Genomic DNA, 21,406 nt, shown 5'->3' on the forward strand with positions numbered 1-21,406 from the left:
CTGATGGTTACTTTAATATTGTGCTGTCATGAATCAGATCGTATGGTGGTAAAGCTATTATTATTCCCTGCTTCCCACGTGGCTGTTAAACTGCGCCCCTGCCATTCGCTTTCACCATGGCTGCAGTGAAAGAGTGCAGGAAGAGGGAACATCACAGTACTGTATTTTCACTATGAGTTCTCCTCCGCCAAAAACTCAAGGGCCAAGGGCCCAACTGGCTCAGTCAGGTCACTTTATGTGTCATAAGATTTCAAGCATGCTGGCATAAATGGGCAAGCAGAGATTATAGTTGACAGCAGCTACCCCCTGAAATATTGATGCATCATGAAGGAACCTCTGCGAGGATGGAAAAATAGTGTCTTTTGTGAGTCAGCTGGTGGTGTGAGAGGAAAAGTCATGAATTATTTCACCATGAGTGAGCTGAATGTGGCCTTCAACAATTAAAAGGACTCAAACAGGTTCCTGTTTTTCACTGCTCAGACAGGGGTTGCCACAGCAAGACAACTTCCTTAGCCTTGCCCTCTCGTAGTCACCATTACTTGCCCCACCCATCCTCTTCATGTCCAAATCCACATCATCCTTGGACCTTACTGGTCGCTTCTTCCTCTTCATCTCCATGAAGTCCAACCCCGTCTCTCCTCTCCACCAAACCATGTGTCCTCCCTAACTTTGCTGCCAAACTTCTCCACATGTCCCTCTGATTCACTCAGTCCTCCTGATCTTATCCTTTCACCCAGTGACAGCCACAGTATCTTCTCCGTTGTCTCCTGAGTTTCTAAAAACAAAAAACTCTTTTATTATTTTATTATTGCCGCACAGGGATGTGCTGATGAAGCTTCATGAAAAAGATGTCCTCTTTTTCAGATAGTAGTCGGTGGTGCTCTGATTGTAAAAATCATGTGGGGTTTCATTGAAATGGTTGTTGAAATGCAAAGTTTTTAGAGAAGAGAGTGCCATCTAGTGGACTCTGAAAACGAGGACAGTGTTTCATGAAGTCACTCAAGGTCATCTCCAGGACTTAGATCTGGACTTCTTGGATATCTATTTGTTGTTTTGTGGTTTGTGGAGTGAAGGGCGAGACCATGGCAGGGTTTTTTTGTGGACAATTTACTTTGTCGGTGGACTGTGGTTTGGTCAGATTATACAGAGCGTCTGTTCGTGTTCTTAAGTTAGAGCGTTTGTGCGGCCCTCCTTCCTCCATGTGGCTTGTGACACCACTGCAGTAGGGTTTAATGGAGAGTGGCTGAATAGAACATCAGAAGCTCACACAAGCACGTCCCAAATGTTTGGCCTTATTGGCCAAACAGAATTTATGGCCAACAAGGAAATCCTGACATACGGCGCGAACCCAATTTCAGCCCGAAACCTGGTGACTTATAGGGCGTTTCATCGGCAGGGGGAGAATTAAAGGAATGATTGATGGCGCGACCTGCAGGAGAAGTCAATGAAAACCCAGGGGTGAACACTCAGCGCTTCCGCCCGTATACATGTGAAATGAAGTGAGCGGTGGAACCCTTGTTGATGGAGAACGTATTGTGCGAATGTACATGACTATTTCCCTTTCATTTCAGCCCTGACGTTTAAATGTCGACTCCATTAAAGCCATTCAGGCACAATAAAGATTCTGAGCGGAGAGCGGAGCTTTCTAGCCAGTGTATATATATATCACAGCGTTGCGTCTGTCAAATTGCAAAACAGAGAAATTGGCCATTGCTAAATTGGACGAGATCAGGATGTGGTCCAAATATTCGGGATCATGACTCAGCTGTCTGACTTGCGAACACTAGAGCAACACTGTCCAAAACTGCAAGATACATTTCCATTTTAATGACGAACTTTTTAAGTCAAACTATCTTGTGAAACCAAGTGAAAGACATTTCCTGTTCTTGGATCCTTCATTGCTGAGACAACGGCGCTCGACAGCAATTTCACTGAGCAGTCGTTTGTAATGGACAAAACAAATGAGCATAATTAGTCAACAAACTTGTATCTTTGGAGACGTGAAGTACCTTAAATATGACGCTACTTCATTGTGAATAATGAAGCTAAATGGACAAACAATCATGACTTTGACTTCTGTAGACACAAACTCATATTTTAAAAATGTTTACCATTGAATTTCACAGGCAGAAAACACCAGGAGTTGCGACGTGGCGACAGGGCTGTTGGAATAATGACTAGCCTAACAGGCAGATATTTCCCTGAGGAATCAGCGCAAAGTGAAAAGGGGAAAATAACAGACTGCAATTTAGCACAGAATTCACTATTAGCATGAAGAGTCTTGCAGCGTTTAAAGGTCGCAGGAGTTGAGGACGCAACTCTGAAGCTTCTCAGTCGCCCTACGGTCTGGCGCCTTGCTGCCTTCCACCAAAAGAGGACCACTGTAGTGACTCAGTGGTGTCACAGTTGAGCTCATTCCACATTTGTTTGGTTTGTTTTGTCATCACTGGCAGCACAACATTCTGGCCCAGACTCTGAGCCATTGTTTGGAAGTCTGGCCCAAATGTGGGATTGAAAAGCCCAACGAAAAGTGCTTCCTCTGGTGACGTGTGTGACCTAGGAGACATGGAGACACATCAGCATGAAGCAGAGGATGGTCCAGGTCTAAAGAGGTCCTGATAAAGACCTGGCCAAATCAGCGGTTGAATTTTGGACCAGTAACACAGCATCTAAGGGCAGCAGTAGGAGGTGTGGGCGACCATCCTGTAGTGCTGTTGATAGCTCACCGAGGGAAAATGAATCAATGTCTCGTGAGCATGATCGAGTCCACACTGTAAATGATGTTGTGCTTCCATAAAATGGACAAAGTAGTTAGGATTTATAAGGTGTTCAGCGCGACAAAAGGCAGTGGAACATTTATTGGTCCTGCCATGGGCAGTGTCCGATAACCTTTTCCCACCACTAGAGATGGAACAATCGCTTCCATGAAGCCTCATTTTCAATCCCAGAGTGCCACCTAGTGGGCTCTGAAAATGATGACACTGTTTCACAAGGTATTATTTGCGGGTCACGAGTCATGGGCATCTTGCCATAGAAGCAGTGGTTATAGCTTTGATATAAAAAGGCTTTCGCCAGAGTTTTCACAGCATTGGGGGATTCTGACTCTGACTCTTTTCCAGCTGCTTCTTTCTTTTTCAACATGAAGCGCTTCCTCAACATCTATCGATCAGGACTTCTCCTTTCAAGGTAGACCATTAAGGAGGACCATGAAAGATGCACGTCCGGCCCCCACTGCCCCTCAAACATCAATGGAGGTCTTTTCTGTGGCGTTTTCCCCCCAAAATAATTTGAGATTCATTGGCTGCCAAAACTCATCAATAGGATCAGGAGTAAGTGACAGGTTTTTGTGGGTCCCACCATGGCAACCTGACCAGCAGCTTCTAACCTGATGACAGCGGATTGGCTCCAGTGACCCGTGACACTGAAGTGCCGGGACTCAGGACGACAACAAATCAATGGGTGGCTTTTAAACCTGCTAAACCCTGAAGTCGACATTTCCAAATAAAATGTCACCAAGATAGTTGTTCACATCGTAGAGAAATATAATGCTCGCAGCTCCTGAAGGTCATGGGTTCTCAGCCTGCCCGCTGCGTGGGCTTCCTCTGTCTCTATGGTGCACTGACAGACTGGAAAGCTGTCCAGGGTGTCCCCCGCCAGATGCTCTCTGGCCTCCCACAGCTCAGAATGACTCTTTACGTTCCCTGTTCGAAGGAAATTCATTGTAATTTTGAAAAACATTTTTCGCACAATGTCTCACGACCGTCGTTACCGGAGCGTGAAATTGAATTTTCCAAATTAATGTTTGCGAAGGTGTATTAATTAATGCCAGAATGACTTCTACCACGGGAGATGAGCGGATGAGACTCTCAGAGCAACGTCCGATGCTTATTATCTTCGAATGACGCCTCAGACCTGACGGGAAGTTAATCTCAATCATCATCTTCATGAGCAGATGAAGCTTTATGAGTGCCATCACTTTTGAAGCCAAGTACATTGTGTGGTATTTTTACTGCTCATAAAAGAAGAAAGCCACGATTAACAAACAAAATCGTTTATCAGACTATAAAGACTAAAATGCCGCTACAATGCCATCTATCAGACGGTGAAGATTAAGACACTGTTTCAACTAGCAAATCTGCAACCACAGAAGAACTAAAATCAAGTTTCAGCTTGAAATGATTCCTATGACTCATTCCATTTTAAAGCCTTTAAAGAGCGATTTCAGATAATGAATCAAGAATCCTGCCAGTGGCACATCATTCCAACAGCCTTAGATCGGAAGAGTAACCACTGTGATGGACAGTCATTCATTGAGAGCTGACCAAGTCCCAACGCTGAGATAAACCGCCGCACAAGAAGTTTGTTCAGTCGCAGGAGCAGGGTGACAGGATGATGGGCTGATGAGGCTTGGAACAGCGTCCTCATTTTCAAAGCTCAGTAGGTGGCGCTCTCACTCTAAAAACGTCATTGTCACCTTCAGAGCAGACCGAGTGGCCTCTGAAAATGAGGCACAGTTTCATGAATCTCAACCCTGCTGTAAGGATTTGACTGTACAGACGGAGCGGAGACACACTGTAAGCGCCGACCACGGTTGTCGGACTCCTGATGAATCGGTGTCTGGCGTAGAGCGCACTGACTGATGGACACAGCTTCTGTCTCCACAAATCACACTAAAAGAGCAGCAGTGGTCAATGAGTGTTGATTAACAATTAAGAGTCGCCTGCCTCATGTCCAGACATGTTAATGCTTGACGAACCAAGTGTCCACACCGAAGTCTACTCCAGACACTCAGATCACGAAAAGGCTGTTGATGAATCTACATTTAAATCTACGACGGTAGCGTGGACCAATTCCTCCTCTGTGTTCCTGCCCCTTCAACAAGTCCCTCACCATCATGTCCGCATCCCTCATGGTCCTCACTGGACGCACAGCTTTGCTGTCGTGGATGAACTTCTCTTGTCAGATAAATGCTTGCGTTGTCCATCAAACAGCACAGAAATATAGTGCACTTCTTATCAGGCATAAGACTCACAGTAGCCTTACTAACTAAAGAACAAATGTAGATCAGTTGGTGACAGTATATCCATTATTTTATTTGCTTGTTGACCAATATTTTCTCATCCTTGTTTTAAGATAACTCTTTAAGTGGCAGAGGTTTGAAATATTCCACTTTGACATCACTATGTCAAAAGGCTGTGTCTTAACATGGTTAAAGATAAAGGCGTATGAGACAAATCTTTAGTGTGACCGAAAGCTTGGGATGGGAGTAAAACTCACTCATCTTGCATATGTCACCAGTAGTGGCCATAGTGGATTACATAACTTTTACAGGTGTTTATCTGGTGATTCTTCCTCCTCTGTCAAACAACAGTGATGATGATGATCACTGGGCATCTTCACTCTCATTTACTGCAGGACCCTGAACACCACTGCTATTTTCACAACACAGGAAGCAGGGCCACTTTCTGTCTCACAGCGCCACCAAGCATCTTCACCAGAGGATGAAGGAACACGCCCACCAATGCTGCTTATATTGAAGTTACTGGTGTCCACCATCTGCTTGTCAAAAGTAGTAACTACATCAGGCTCCATATTTGCAACTTGAATGGCACCGAAAGGGTTAAAATCGCTCACTTTAATGTGACAGGAGGAGGCGCTGAAGTTAGATGGGTCTAGTTTTTAGGGTCAGTCTTTCAGAGAAATGGACAAAGATGAATGGAGGTGAAGAAGAAAACATGGAAGGAGAGGAGGCGACTAAGATATAAGAGCAGCTGAGCTCCAGTTAAGGAGGTGCTTCGTCGGACAGTGGTAGTCACTGGCATCATGCAGGGTTTAGAGACTCATGAGTCTGAGATGAAGATATGTGGAGAAGTTAGGAGACAACATGGTCTGGACACGTTGAGAGGAAAGTCACTGTGGGACCAAGAATGTCGGAGATGAAGAAGGGGAGGAGAACCAGTGAGGGAGACAGGAAGGATGATGGTGTGACTAGGAAGGGCGACCACTTAAGGTGGACGACATGCTGAGGCAGCTGCTATCGGGAAATTTTCTCTCCGTTTATTTTCTTTCTTTCTGCAAAACAAGCTTGATTTTTACAGCAGTGAGCCACCTCAAATCCAGTATCATTCATGGGAGCGCAGCCTCATGGCTCATGTCCCGTGTGGATGATGATGAATCACATGACAAAGACTGAGCAACCAGCTAGTGTCTCCCCAACAGAAACAAAACAGAAGTCGTGTATTCAGGAGTTTAGAGCCATCATATGTGAGGGACTCAGTGTAGAGCTGGAGTCTTTTGTATCTGACAGAGCAGTTGGTTTGAGAGACCATTGAAGACGTCAACTGGTTCAAATGATTTAGAAGAAGAAAAAAAAACTTCCAGATTATCGGCGAGTGAAAGTTCCTGGTAAAAAAAAAGTGAAGGATTTACGCGAGACACAAAGTGCCAACATCCCCAATGCTTCTGGCCACAGAGCACAACAATGCCGAAATTAGGTCAGATAGACAGGAGCAATTGTTTCACGTTATTGTCACGAAAAGTAATCTGGGAGTCCAAACCACAATCTAATTCCTGCCTCAGATTAGAGAACCCTTCAGGAGGAATTGGGACAAGGCTCTGCCACACCCACCGCCCCCCTCCCCGGCCCCCCGAATTGGGATCAATCCATCATCTATTTTTTTTTTTTTTTTTTTTTTGTATTGATCCTTCAGATAGTATTTGACGGAGCGCGGCCACTCCCCTGTATTGAGAGTCAGTAGTACGCACGGTAATCTTCAGAGTACGCGCTGCCATTTGTTCCCTTAAAGCCACGCGCTGAAACAATTAGACGTCATTTCACTACAATCCTCTTATTTTGACTTTTGCTGACTGACATTAACGTCCCTCGCAGATGCATATATGGATGTTCCCGTGCGTTACGTCATGTCTCTACAACACATGACTATGGATTAGGGCTGGATTAGAGCACATGTGGGTGTGTGCACGCCTGTGCGCCAGCGTGTGCACGCACACATGTGTGCACCGTGCATGGCTGCTTCCAAACGTGAAGAGGAGGAAGAAACATGAGGATCCAAGTGGGGGATGAGCGTGCGCGGATCATGTTGCCCTCACCTCACCCATCTTCGGCTTCATTTCTATTCTGTGTTTCCCATCAGTATATCTGCCTGCAGCTCTGGGAGAGCGGCCAAACACAGAGTCTCACCCCATAAATCACAAGATCAGCCGGCGTGAGTCCAATCACATGTTTGGCTGATGTGGAAAGGTGAGGTGCGTGTGCAAATCTGGCCACGGATCCGAGGCGCTGAAACACCGGGGAGGTGAATGATTTCGACACCTTCCATTCATCCACAGACAGGGCCACGGCGGGAGAGGACGGGAGCAACAAGACGGAATGGGATGAGGTCAACATTCCCACGGTGATGTCCGCAGGAACCCGAACGCTCGACGGCGCACGTACCTGGTGGCGTGAAATCCCGGTGCAGAACGCCAGCGGTGGTGAGGCGCCGAGTGGATGGAGTCGATTCCTGGCGAATGGTCGGCGAGCTGAGAGGAGATGCTGGGGAGGGGACGGAGGGAGGGGAGAGAGCGGCTCGGTGCGCAGCTGCCTGCTAACACCAGAGCTTAGAGCGTCGCCCCGCGTCCCACAGCCCTACATCCGCGCGCACCTCTCCTCCATGCCGCCTCCTGCATCCCTCCTCTGACGCGCGCGTCCAGACGGGTGTTGGTCCTGATGCTGAGGATGCAGACAGCGCGGATGCTGCTGCTGCTGCTGCTGCTGCTGCTGCTGCTGCTGCACGCACTGACGGGCTCCTCGGGTTGGAGAATGTCTGTGCTCCCCGTGTGCAAAACTCTCTCACTCACTCTCTCCTCCTCCTTCTCCTGAACCGAGGAGAACACACACTCTCCCTCACTCACACACACACACACACCGTCTTGGCTGCATGCAAGACGTCATGCTTCCACGTTCGCGCCTGGAATTAGCTGAAGCCCAAGTCTGCTGGTTTTCATCGGAATCAGAAACTGCATTAATGGAGTGATATGCCGCTGAAGTATTTTCCGGCTGATGGTGACTCCCAGTAATCCCAGTATCACACATTAAGAAGAGCGTGCATCGATGGATATGTACACACCTCTATGCAATATACAGGTCAAAGAGTGCAGTGCAAACCTGTCATGAACAGTCACTGTGGCTCAGAGCTTGTGAGGCTTACGGCGGAGAGGAAGAAACTGTTCTTAGGTCCGGTGGTTTTTGTCCGTAGCCAATTCATTCACAGCCAACGAAAACTAAACATACACCTGCTACGTTACATACTTTTGCGTTCAATTTCTGACAAGACATCTTGCTGTTTCGTTGGTTTCAAAACTAATGAAATGAAAGCGATTCCTCTGTTGACTCTTTATGCATCTGGACACAAAGAGATTTAAATTTCTTCACTTCCCCTTTTGAGGTGTCGCTTGTCAAAGTCCCTCCAAGTCCAGCAGATGTATTACAGCTCAATCCAGTCCACCAGTCATTGTAGCTCTGTAATCTGGAGTTTATTGTCTGTACATTTTGTTAGTTATTAGAATCACATTCAAGAAAGTGCTTCACATTTCACTTTAAAAGTGAGTTGCTTGTTCATGTTTTCCATGTATTTCTGAAACCAACCAGTCAGGTCAGGTGTGTTGCTGATGATGGGTTGATGAGGCTTCATGAAACAGTCAGTAGGTGGAGCTCTCTCTCAGTTTAAAAATGATGTGAGGCTTCACTGAAGTTGTTGTCCAAATCTGAAGATATTAGAGCAAACAGTGCCACCCAGTGGTCTCTCAAAATGAGGACACTGGTTCATGAAGCCTCATAAGTCAAACTCCAGTTGTGTCAAAAAAAAAACACCTGTATCTCCTGCATGGTACAAACATAATGAGAGGGTATTTTGAAATTGTTGTCCAAACCCAGAGAGTGTCATCTGGTGGCTCTGAAAATGAGGTCACTGTTTCATGAAGCCTCATCAGCCCATCACTAGTTACACGAAGCCATCTTCAGAAGCTAGCTAGTTTTACTTCAAATGAAAAGTACAAATCGAGTGAGTGAAAAGAAATAGATCTAGATACAAAGTTATGGAACTTCAAAACTTAATACATTTACATTCAGTGATAAACCCATTCAATTGAAACATTTGTTTGTCCAAACCCAACGATTTTAGAGCAGACAGTGCCACCTAGTGGGCTTTTGAAGTGAGGACACTGTTTCATGAAGCCTCATAAGTCAAACATTAGTTCTCTTGAATCAAAGCACCTGCATCTGCTGAAGGAAAGGAAGCAGCCAAGAATCTGAACCCTCTGGGATCCAAAGTTCAAACTCTTCACCCAAATCTCTCACAACTCAAAATGTTTCCACCAACACACTTTCATAAAAACAAACAGTACTTTTGCAGATATGATGATGATTTATGTTGAACCCTTTGCTGTCCTTGAAAGTGCCTGCTTACACAAGCTCTCAAGCAAAGCACGCATCAATCCAAAGGCCGAAAAGAAAAAAAGCAGAAAAACAAATCCCTTTTGACACATACTCATTCTCACACAGACACAGACCTTAGTGAGGACCGTCACGACCCTTTCCCCAGCCTCTCCCACTAAACCTAACCATCTGAAACAAATGGCTTCCCTTAACCTTGACTCTGAACCAAACTAAAACCCAATTATCACAGCCCAGCAATTTTGCAGTTTAAACCCTCAAAAAGAGTCTTGACCAAATGAGGACCGGCCAAAATGTCACTCTGATGCTTAAAAACTCACACAGGTCCTCACAAAGATAGAAGTGCAAGAACACACACACACACACACACACACACACAGGAGACAGTGTCGCCATCTTCCTCTCATTTAGGCCACGAGATGAATTTGGAATGAACAAATATTTAAACGTCAGGGCTGGAGAAACAATTACCGTCACACTCTTCAAAGTGTGTTTCCAGGACATGATCGTAATTGAAAGCGTAATTGCTGCGACGGCGAATGAAGACGCAATTAAACGTAAATAAGGCAGGTAAAGGACGTTTCGTTTTCCCGCTCACTATTTTCACGGCGGCGGCCTGTTAGTCACGTGCGGCACGCCGGCAGCTCCTCACCTCGCGTCACGGTCTGAAGGCCAAACGCTCAGCGAGTCATTCTCTGGTGTCACCAACACAGTGACTCTCCGTACAGAGACGCAGGAGCAGTCATGGATCTGGAAACAGTCAACAGCAAACTGTCTTCTAAATGCCATTTCAGTGTGACGTCGAGAATGAAGCATCATTTAAAGAGGGGAGTGAATCCCGTTTAGATTTTTAATGCTGCATAATTCAATGAAGCTCTGCAGAGGCTCATATTCAACTGTATCATCCCAGTATCTGTCACTCAGATTTGGCTCTTTGCTGTGCTCCTTTGCTTTTCAGCTTAATACCTTTATCTGTTGATGGGCTTATGAAGCTTCGTGAAACAGCGTCCGCCTGTACGTTTTCAGAGCCCGCTAGGTGGCACTCTTGGCTTTAGTTAGTGTCCTAACGTTCACCTTCATTGACAATGGACGGTGCCATCTGGGGCCCCATGAAATTCAGGACACTGTTTTATGAAACCCCATCAACCTTTGAATACAGTGTCATGAAATGTTATATACACAACACCCCCAAGACCTTTCCTGCTGCTAGTAATGTGCCTATGAGGCTTCGTGAAACAGCGTCCGCCTGTATGTTTTCAGAACCCACTAGGTGGCACTCTTGGCTTTAAAATATTTCAGTTTACAAGCCCATTCAGAAGCTCATAATACCGACACAATTGATGGGTAGATGAGGTATCAAGAAACAGTGTCCTAACTTTCAGCGGCCACTAGATGTTGCACTTGGTCTAGAAAGGATGTGAGGCTTTATTGACACTGGACAGTGCTATCTGGGGCCCTCGAAATTCAGGACACTGTTTTGTGAAACGTCCTCAACCTTTCCCCCTATGGGGCTTTGCGAAACAGTGCCCTCACTTTTAGAGCGCGCTAGATGTCACTCTCTTCTCTAAAGTCTTTCAAATAGAACAGCCATGTCAATAAAATTCTCATTTTTAAACCAACACCGCCACCTATTGAGCGCTGAAAAGGAGGTCACTGTTTCACGAAGCCTTGCATCACTGTGCTTTGGCCACTTCCAACTGAGCTTCTTCTATTTCGTCATCCATTTTTTTTCTCTCCCTTCATTTCCCAAGTGCTGATGTCACACCTCAGCCAACATGCGCCTCCACCACCATCCTGTCAATCACACTGCTGCATATATATTGAACATCCTTCATTCCTACTTCCTCATAATAATGTTATGTATCTGGTCCATGAGTAGGACATCTTTGTGACAAGGATTCACTCGTCACTGTCCTTGTCTCTCTGCACCATCTGGGAGAGCTGGGACAGATGTGTCAATGTCTCTAAAACAGACAGGTAGCTGCTCACTAGTCTTCCTCAGACGCCGGAAACAAAACAGTACGGAGGCTGTCGGCATCTCACAGGTGAAGCTTGAGTCCCGTGTCATTTCATGAGGTCTGAGTTTTCTTAATCTACTCAGTATGAGGATGTGCTTCTCCATATAGATGCAGCCACTGAGTTCCCAGCATCGGTGGTGATTAAACATGCCGTCAACCCGTCCCCCTCCACCACCCCCCGCTGAGACCCACCCACTGTCAGCCGGGCTTCTTCCTCAGCTGCGTGTCACCGGTCTCCGCAACAGCTCCTAATGGTCCAACCCTCCGGCTGCATCCCGTCTGTTGCACAAACCAAAGACTGGGACGCTGGAATTTCAGGGTTTCTCTGTGGAAAGGCATTTTCACCCCCTGCTGGTGATCAGAGCAACTGCACGGTGAGACCTCAGCTGTTTTGCAGACAGCCTGACCCCATGCCGTCCCCCAAATTTCCTCCAGGCTCTTGTGTTGAGACGATGACGGCGAATTGTCGAGTCATAATGGTTTTTCTACAGCGTCACTTTGGAGATATTAGGGTCAAGTGGCAGGTAAATGAGCAGGTTACAGATGTTCAAGTCATCATTGAAACGCACTTTTTTCAAAGGGCGGAACAAAAAGCCGATCAAATGTAATAACATTGATTTCCTCATGAATTCCTTCACCATCCTGCTACCATTCTCCACTGCTCTTTTGAAGACTGCCCTTTTTTTCTGTCTGCGATTGTCTGGAGGTTTTCTGACTCCTTTATGAAAAAACAATATCACATCATTTTCTCTCCCAGATTGACAATTAGCATTGTATTTATTTGGTAAAGGAGTGATTTTTACATCCAAGATGTTAAACAGATGTGAACAGTCAGCATGGTGGAGATGAAAAACACCTGGGTTCAGAATTCAGAATCAAATTTATTATAATAAAATATTAATATAAATAAATATAATAGAATAATATATAATATAAATTATTTATTATTTAGCACGATGGGTTTGTTCTTCGGTGAGTGGCTCTGAATGGTCTTTATGTTGGTCAGCGTCTTCCTCTGGGTCCAACAAGTGACGTCTCCACACCAATTTCCATGTCTTCTGAAAGGACACTCACTAGTTTGATGTTTGCTATCGGCTGGAATGATCTTTTTCTGGCATTAGCCATTTAACCACATAGCCATTTATGTCCTGCTTCATCATGAACCTCATCACCTGCCTTCTTCATCTTCATCTCCACCACCCTCGGTCCAGCTATGTCTCTCCCCACAAACCATCCGTCCTCTCTGAACTTTGTCTCCACACTTCTCCACATGCCCCTCTGATGGACTCATTTCTGATCTTGTCATTTCTGGTCACTCCCAACAACAACCTCAGCATCTTCATCTCTGACTCATCTACAGTGACTCTGACTCGTGAGCCTCTTTAGCAGTGACCTACCACGAATCTTCACGAATCGTCCTCATCTCCACCCTGCCTGCACTCTCCTCTTCACCTCTACACACCATCACTGATTAAAAACCAGAATGTATAGAACAGAACACCACCTAAAATGAGAAGAAGAACATGACGACCATTGGTCAATACACACTCAAGGAACAAGACACAGGAGAAGACCTGCATCTTGTTACACGCGACACACTAGAGGAACAAACATGGTAAACAAAGCAACAAAGTCTGATGGTAATATAAACCAGGCATGGTGTGCGACACACACAGAGAAATAAAACAAGTTTACGACAATACTATACAATCATCGTGATCGTGTCACAACACCTGTAATAACCGTCACCACCCACAGCATTTTGTAATGTTAACTAAGTTACTGGCAAACCATCATAAAATAAATATAACTGTTATGCAACCCATGAAAAGGGCCTAAAGAAACACAATACAATGGTTTTCATAATATTTCTATCTCCATGAAGAAGGAAAATACTTAGATTTGTAGTTCACTTTCTTCGCTGAGTTGGACGCCATTTGTCACTGGCCTGAAAAAAGGCAAAGCAATCTGGGTAGTCTGGGTGTTCCTCAATCCTCAAGTGGGTGCCAGCGAATTTCAAAACTGAGGAGGATACTTTTCTCCACTTCCTGAGAACATGAACTGTATTTTTGAGGTTGAGGACAGAGGAAGGAATTGGAATTCATCCCAATCCAAACAGAAAGCAAACATGTGACCAGAGACCTCAAACCACATCAGAACAGTGGCACCGTCAGAGGTGCCATCACCGACTGGCCCAGTAAACCCTACAACAGTTGCACAGTGACACTGCTGAATTAGGCAGCCGTAACTTTCAAGGTATTCAGTTGGCAAATGCAAAGTGATTCATGAGAGGTAACGCAGCATCTGGTCCAAATCCAGCCTGAGGCGCCTGAGTTCAGGGGAAACGTGGGTCCTGTCTCTGGAGTTCTGCAGTGCACCCACGCTCTAAATGAACCAAATGAATTGATGAGTTTCCTGAGACGAACATCAGTGATGGTGAGCAGGCAAGTGCAGAGACACCGCTGAGGAAACCATTCACAGAAATTGTATTATTATGATTATGGTGATAAAAGGTGCTTGTCTGTCCAACTAAGAGGCATGATAAGGTCAGTGCCTGAAGCATTTTACCCAGAGCAAATCTGCGTGGCATGAGGAGTGGGAGGGGCCTGTGTCAGGGAAACGGACGCAAACAAATGGTGCGTCAGATGCAAAAATTCAGTGTGAAGTTGAGAGGACATTTAATTGAATGTAATGATGCTGGCCAAAGAAAACACCTGCAGGCGGATGCTTGAGCACCGCAGTGGGTACTTTTGTTCGAGTACCTGTTGATAAGGCTTCGTGAAACAGTGTCCTCAATTTCATGGCCCAGAAGGTGGCGCTGTTGGTTGAAAGAAAAGTGAATTTCGTCAAAATGGTTGTTCAAATCCAAAGGTTTTAGAGCCGATAGTGCCATCTAGTGGGCTCTGAACTTGAACACACTGCTCCATGAAGCCTCAACATTTCGATGAGAGACAAGTCAGAGACTGATCAGGTTGAAAACAGGAATATCCTGGTGAGAGTTTCACATTTATTTCTTCATCTCCACTGAGATTTTCTTCTCTGGTGAGAAGCCTGTAGTCCTGGTTTGAATTGTCTCGTTGTCTTTCCAGATTATGTTTCATAAATATTCCCTCTTAGTTTGGAATATCAAAACCATTTGCCATATTATAGAGCAAGTTTGAAAATGACCTTGTGTCTCCATGAGAGCACGACTGTGGCAGTTAGCATCATGCATTTTTGACCCCAGGAAAACTCATATTTGAACTGGATCTCCAGCGTCTGCCGCCACACACAGCCATCAGAGTGCTGCCACATAAATGTGCCTCACTGAATGTGTACGGTTTAGTGATTCTGATTTAAGATAGAAAATGTAGAAGCAATTAAGTCCTTCCAATTGAGAGGGCAAACCAGAGCAAGTAAAGAGTGAATCGACTGCAGCGATTAAAGTAAAGCAGTCGGTTGGTTGGAGTGTGTATATGTGTGTGTGTGTGTGTGTGTGTGTCTGGGGCGGTCGGTTGGCGTGTGTATATGTGTGTGTGCGTGTGTGTGTGTGTGATGTGTGTGTGCATGTGTGTGTGTGTGTGTGTGTGTGTGTATGTGTGTGTCTGGGGCGGTCGGTTGGCGTGTGTATATGTGTGTGTGCGTGTGTGTGTGTGATGTGTGTGTGCATGTGTGTGTGTGTGTATCTGGGGCGGTCGGTAGGAGTGTGTATGTGTGTGTGTGTATGTGTGTGTCTGGGGCGGTCGGTTGGAGTGTGTGTGTGTGTGTGTATGTGTGTGTGTGTGTCTGGGGCGGTCGGTTGGCGTGTGTATATGTGTGTGTGCGTGTGTGTGTGTGATGTGTGTGTGCATGTATCTGGGGCGGTCGGTTGGAGTGTGTATGTGTGTGTGTGTGTGTGTCTGGAGCGGTTGGTAAGAGTGTGTATGTGTGTGTGTGTGGGGCGGTCGGTTGGAGTGTGTATGTGTGTGTGTGTGTCTGGAGCGGTTGGTAAGAGTGTGTATGTGTGTGTGTCTGGGGCGGTCGGTTGGAGTGTGTGTGTGTGCGTGTGTGTGTGTGTGTGTGTGTGTGTCTGGGGCGGTCGGTTGGAGTGTGTATGTGTGTGTGTCTGGGGCGGTCGGTTGGAGTGTGTATGTGTGTGTGTGTGTGTGTCTGGGGCAGTCGGTTGTAGTGTGTGTGTGCGTGTGTGTGTCTGGGGCGGTCGGTTGGAGTGTGTGTGTGTGTGTCTGGGGCGGTCGGTTGGAGTGTGTGTGTGTGTGTATGTGTGTGTCTGGGGCGGTCGGTTGGAGTGTGTGTGTCTGGGGCGGTCGGTTGGAGTGTGTGTGTGTGTGTGTGTGTGTGTGTATGTGTGTGTGTGTGTCTGGGGCGGTCGGTTGGCGTGTGTATATGTGTGTGTGTGTGTGTGTGTGTGTGTGCGTGTGTGTGTGTGATGTGTGTGTGCATGTGTGTGTGTGTGTGTCTGGGGCGGTCGGTTGGAGTGTGTATATGTGTGTGTGTGTGTGTGTGTGTGTGTGTCTGGGGCGGTCGGTCGGAGTGTGTGCACCACTAGCGACGTTCCAGCTCCGATAAGAGGCGGCTGCTCCTCGCTGTCAGAGGACTGGGCAGCTGTGGACCCTGACCCAGGAGTGAGTGTTAGTGAGTCAGACACAGCTGACCGTTCTGTGCCTTCAGAAGAAGTTGAACTGCAGATATTGGCTGTTTAACAAAAGCACTTTCAAAGGTGGGAATTTGCATCGGCAACCTGTCCAGGCTGAGCTTCTCACTCCATGTTGGTTCCGATGGCCCCCAGCACCCGTGAACCTGAACATTCAGGGAAACATGAATTATACAACAAAATTATGAGGCTAGACTTGAATAACAAAATTGGTTTCTAGCTTCATAACGGAAGTCAAATAACTTGTCACAGTGTCATGAAGCAGTGATGTCATTTTCTGCGATCAATAGGTGGCGCTGAAAAGAGGTTTTAATGAAATGGCTGTTCAAACCCAAAGATTTTAGAGCAGGCAGCGCCGTCTGTTTCATGAAGCCTCATCACGACACTCAAGTAAGCCATGTTGCACTGTTTCCCTTTGAAGCACATGAACACAATACAGTAAATGTGTCCTCAGGTGTCTTGGATTTACGCTTCATTTCACTGTGATACTTCGGCTACTAGTGACAGAAGGATGTGTTGGACGCAGCCTCACGCTTGTTGCTCCAAACACCCAGATGATTAGTGTTGGTTGCTCTCTTGTGTAATCATAATTCATCTTGTACCACTTGTACTCCTGAACCGGGTCTTTTTTATGAGGTGCTGGACCTAATTATAGCTGACATTGGACAAGGTGAGTCATGTTCCTCACATCGGCAGTCAGACGGCTATACATTCCTCCCGCCTTCTGACTTGTTTTGGGTTTTCGCTGCAGGTTTGACATGAAATGAGGCAGAATATGCGCCGCGCCTCGTGTGAGGATCAATGGTTGTGTGTCAGCAAACGTGTCCGCTTTGGTCGGCTCAGCTCAGCAAGTCCGTAAATGGATTTACTAGTTGGACAAGAAGTTTGATCGGAGCGTAATAACCTCATGTTCTCAATTGACTGCTGGACCAATCGGGTAGCACCCTGTGGAGTAGCACATCTGAAGAAAGTGTTCCAGGCTGTGTGTCGAGAAGATATGGGGCAGTAATGTTTTCCAAATACCACAGACGAGTTCAGGCCAAGACCAGAATATACCAAGACTATTGCTGCGTTCCAGTCACCTCAGAAGCTGGGAAAGATGTCATCGAGGTGGGAAAAGAAGACGGCGACATCCATGTCTAACGCTAGTCTCATATTCAGCAAGGTTACAACAGGATAACCAGCAAGATGAAGAGGGAATTCTTTCATGTATTCTAAACTTCTATGTCATGTTTACGTTTGTCTTAACCATCTTGGATTGCGATCTGGGGGTGGCGAGAATTCGCCTACCTTCTGAACGGTAAATCTTATGTCAGGTGACGTCATCGGGGCGGAGCTGAGAATTTCCCAGTTCCGAGGACAGCAGGGATGCAGCATGGGTCCAAGACCGTGGGTGAATTCTAATTCCTTCCTTAATCCTCAACCTCATAAATGCGCGCTCTCACCGAATGCTTGGACTGTCCCGATTCTCAGGAAGTTAAGTTGAGCAGCAAGGTTGAGGAAAGCGTCATCCTGAGATGGGTCTCAGAATTGAGGAATACCAGGAATGCTTTGCTTATTTTCAGCCAATAAAAAGTGGCAAAGAAAGTGAGCGACAAATGGAAGTAGTTTATTTGTTAATGCCGATATAAATGTGATGAATATTATCAGTATATTATCTTAGTCCATTTCATGGATAGTTTACGTCATTGTTGCATGACATTTACTTTTCATTTTCAATATTTTTTCTGTCTTCTTCTTCTGTGAATTGACAGACTTTAATGCTGTGCTGCCCCCCACAGTGTGAGGACGTATCTGCATGCAAGAGGTGTCCCATCTCCAAGTCACAGCCCTTGCCACTGGGTTTTGAGGGCTAAGGTTGAAGGTTAAGAACTGTGGCTTGAGGGAGGAAGTGGAATTCACCTCAAGACTTTGAGGGCCTGGACCAAGGCCATGAAAGCTCTTTTTTGCTTGTTTCTTTTTTGACATTATCATGTCATTTAAGACTAAAATACTCAGAGGCAGACGTCCTTTTTAAAACCTGTCAAAAGCCACATATTAATGAACCTCTTTTTTTCGCTAGTTTACCTCTGTCAACATTTCAACTTCGCATGATGGAAATTCCGCTCTCTGAAGTGCATTCCTCCCGGGGAGCAGAGCACCTCTGACTTCTGCAGGTACTCGACATGCTGCCATTGAAGGTCAACTGAGACGAGCCGCGGCAACACTCTAACCCCAGAAGAATTGGAAATATCATCGGACGTCTTCCACGACAGACCTTTATCCTCTGGAGGAAGAAGCGCTGAGGTTTTGCGCTAATGAGACAAGCAGATGGCCTTTCCGCTGCCCTTTATTTGTTAAAGATCCCTCCACTGGAGCATGTGCAGTTGGCCATGGGCTCGACAAGTCAACACGTGTACAGTGCATACGTTAGCTAAGCATAGCGGAGGGCGACATCGGAAGGAAGTCAGAGGGCCAGCTGTCGTGCATCTGTAGTCACTTCGTACTCCCTTCGGCACTGAGGAGCAGATTTTCCGAGGATTAGCAACTGGCTATATTGTTTGCAAAAGAAGATTTTAGATCCATCACGGTCATTATTTCTGCGTTTGTATATCACCGGGAGCCGATTTAATGATGGCAGAGCCTCAGGCAAAAGCCATTCCTCATATCTTTAAATGGATTATGCTATGATTTGTTTTCATTTGACTCATCTAACAACAGAGAAGAGCCAGTTAGGAGGAAGGTGAGCTGAGGCCAGGACCCGTCTAGTCACATGAGGCTGAAAACAAAGCGTGTCGTGAGGTTTGGTTCATCCAAACATGAACCTTAGAAGGCTACACAAGCACCAGAGCAGGGCGAGGACACAACCGGACTACAGAACTAGATCTAGAAAAGACTTGACCTTGACAAGACAATATGATGAGACGATGACTGGATGGGAGGCGACAACACAAGACTTGGCTTAACATGGAGAAACGACGACTTGAGGAAACGTAACTCGACCAAACGTGGAGGTGGAGACTTTACTTGACAAGGCAAGAAGAGACGATGCCTTGACTAGATGAGACGGTGCTCCACCAAATGTTTCTTGATATTGTGACTTGGCGGGACAAGACGATGACTTGATGAGACGGAACTCGCCCGGACTGTTTCTTAACTTGACATGGATAATTTTCTATCCTGAAGAAGATGGACTTGTTGAGACAAGACCAAACTGTTTTTTGACTTGATGCGGGGAATTGACTTGACATGGCAAGACGAGACGATGACTTGAAGAGATGAAACTTAACCAGACTGTTACTTGACTTGATGTGGCAACTTGATTGAGCAAGACCAGTCAATGACTTGTCTACACGGGACTTGACCATACTGTTGCTTAGACTTGGGGACTTAACTTTAGAGGGCAAGACAAGATAATGACTTGACTAGACAAGACAGGACTTGACCAGACAGTTCCTTGACTTGACGTGGAGACTTGACTAAACTTGACAGGAAGGCGGTGGCTTGAACGGACTAGAGAAGGCGGAGACAAGACAAACGAGGTGCACACAGGAAGACCAGACTAACTCTGCCAAAATAAAACAGGAAATAAACAACTGAACATTCAAACTAACAGATGAACAAAACCAGGCGGACCAGGCAGCTGGTGACAACAGCATAGTCTGCAAACATGGTGATGACTGAACACATCTTTCCAGTGAGTGAGTAGAAGAGGGTATCAGAAAACGCATTGAAGGGACAAAGAAAACACATGGGTCATGGGTCAAACGCAAGGCAAGGGCTCAGAATAAGGCCAGATGAAGCACGCAGTCGGCCTGGGGTCCACAGGAGCCCAGGAATTCCTCCCACTGTCCCACTGAGCGGACTGACTCTTCTCAAACACGTCGATGCCAGATCCACACCCTGACACACGGGGTGAGACGCTGGTCCAAACAGGGTCTCGCTTTCCTCTGGTCATGTGACTTCTGTCTCCCCGAAACCAGACGTCATTCCATGAGCCCACTTTTGCTCACAAAAGCACTGAAGCCATGCATCCTTTTGCTCTTCAATAGGGTCGATGGAGTTCCAGTGAAGGACTTGGTTTGCATTGTGTTTGTTCTCTAATGGTAATTTTTTACTTGCAGTCAGAATTGATATGATGAAGTGAATGTTTGTCTCTGTGGCATCAATAAAATCACCTGAATATCGTGATGAGTCAGAAGAAGTTAAACCCTCAGGTCACCTGTCCAGGTTTAGGGTGAAGAGTCTAGATTCATGAGTCATTAATGACATCTTCGATTGAAATGAAAAATGAGGGCAGCATACGTGCACCGCTGACATGCTAGCAGCTCATGCTCGTTTCCTCTCCCTCGATCCAGAAACAGGGGTCAGAGGTCAGACTGGACAGAGAATTCTGAGGGGAAGTTTCTTTATAGTTAGTTGACTCGTGAGCCAGAAATGATGGATGACACTTTCAAACGTTGCGGAATGCACGGATCGTGCGGAATGAGTCGGGAACTCCGCGGGGTTTCCCCAACGTTCCTCGGATCTGACGACAATGCAGAATTCGTCTGCGAAAGGGTGCGTGCTTTGGGCCGATCCTCAGCGGGAGAGAGAGAGGGAGGGTCCGGATCAATCAGGAGGTGTTTAAATCCCTGGCACTCCTCACACACTCCTCATCTCAGATCGCCTGACAGATGAAACGCCACTCTAGTTCCGACACCTTTCACACCGCGGGGGCCGGCTCGCCGCTGAATCATACTGTCGTCTTTAAGGTCATAAAGATTCATCAAGCCTTTTATGTGGGAAAATTCTGCAAGGCGCAGCGAAACAACCCAGGAGATGCAGATGACTGACTGTTATCATCCATATTTAACATTTTGGAGACCTACAGAGCCTCATGGTGGTGAGCAACAGAAGTTTTCCACTCATCGCCATCGCTCTTCACTCCAGGAGAAGATGCTGCATCACGGATGGTGCTTGACTTCCTGCCAGACAGGAAGTAGCACAGCTAGACCTCTTGAAGGTGGGTGAGTGACTCCATGGACCTGCTGGATCAGAGTGGAACTGGTGAAGTTAAATGGCAACTATACAACAAATACATTTTAGTGATGAGGAACGAGATGCGGTCGGCACCGTGCTCAGAGACGCCATAATCTGACGGCTTCCTTCCTGGGACCACATGCTCAATCTGAAGAGAGAAGCCGTCAGTCAGTCAACTGATGGCCTCCTGCCACGCAAACCTCTGTCAGGCAGAAAAACCCAAAAAGGAAGCAGAAGAACAAAACAAACAGGGATCATGACTCCAGTAATCTGTTCATGACTCGTGTAGCTACAGCCTGCTCT

General features: G+C 46.3%; 1 protein-coding gene across 2 annotated transcripts in view; it reads right to left on the reverse strand.

Moving 5' to 3' along the window:
• LOC128759485 (protein unc-13 homolog C) overlaps positions 1-7,741 on the reverse strand; it is a 160,616-nt gene extending 152,875 nt beyond the window's left edge. For both annotated transcript variants that reach the window (XM_053866480.1, XM_053866479.1), the window contains exon 1: positions 7,457-7,741. The gene's annotated coding sequence lies outside the window, so the exon portion shown is untranslated. The remainder of the gene's footprint in view (positions 1-7,456) is intronic.
• Positions 7,742-21,406: the final 13,665 nt, after the last annotated feature.

Source organism: Synchiropus splendidus, chromosome 5, assembly GCF_027744825.2.
Source record: "Synchiropus splendidus isolate RoL2022-P1 chromosome 5, RoL_Sspl_1.0, whole genome shotgun sequence".
Taxonomy (NCBI): domain Eukaryota; kingdom Metazoa; phylum Chordata; class Actinopteri; order Syngnathiformes; family Callionymidae; genus Synchiropus; species Synchiropus splendidus.